We start from the raw sequence: 803 nt of genomic DNA on the forward strand, positions 1-803 counted from the left end.
TCGAGTTTGATTCCAAATTAGATACCGTCTTATTGTTTTCTGGAGATATGAATTTTATTTCAAAAAAGAATAAAGAAAAGTATCCCTGAAAAGTCTGAAAAGAAAAACAGTGACACACTCATGATGTGTTGAAAGGACTTGGAAAGTAAAATAAGGTGGTGTTGATTCATGAACAGATTGAGAGACCAATGCAATACAAAATTCAGAAATGAAATAAAGCGTATATGGAAATGCCCTGTAGAATAAATGTGGCAGTGGTGTAAGAGGGACGGAGAGCTTAGTGTGTCTCACTGGAGACAGAAGCTCAAAAATATGCAGTGAACACTTTGACTCCCAATGTATTTGCTTCCTGTAGGTCTGATGGTTCCACATGTGCAGGCAGGACATTCAATATTGGAGCAGGAGCATCATTTCCTATGGTCTGTCGCACGAGATTACCTCTGAATAAACACACACTGTTCCCGATTCTGTGTGTTCATAGTATGTGTCCTGGTGAGCTGCTGTGTTACAACTCTCAGCAGAGGTTTATCATCTGCAAATGACCCCATTGCTCAGGAACCTTGGGAACATTCACATATTGTTTCAGGAACTTTTTTTAGTTGTGTAATGTTTGTTTCTCCCTGCTCTGGGCCCACGGGTGGTAAGAGTCTGCAGACAGTCCAAGGGGGACCAAGTGTAGGAGCTCTGGGAGGGGATACCTCAAAGTGTAACACTCTTAATCCATATGCCAATCTGAAACAGACAGAAGACACCATGCTCTTTTAGAAATAAAATTGGGAAAAAGTAAACATAATTGGTTTTGA

This window comes from Propithecus coquereli, unplaced genomic scaffold (assembly GCF_000956105.1).
Source record: "Propithecus coquereli isolate 6110/MARCELLA unplaced genomic scaffold, Pcoq_1.0 Scaffold349, whole genome shotgun sequence".
Taxonomy (NCBI): Eukaryota; Metazoa; Chordata; class Mammalia; order Primates; family Indriidae; genus Propithecus; species Propithecus coquereli.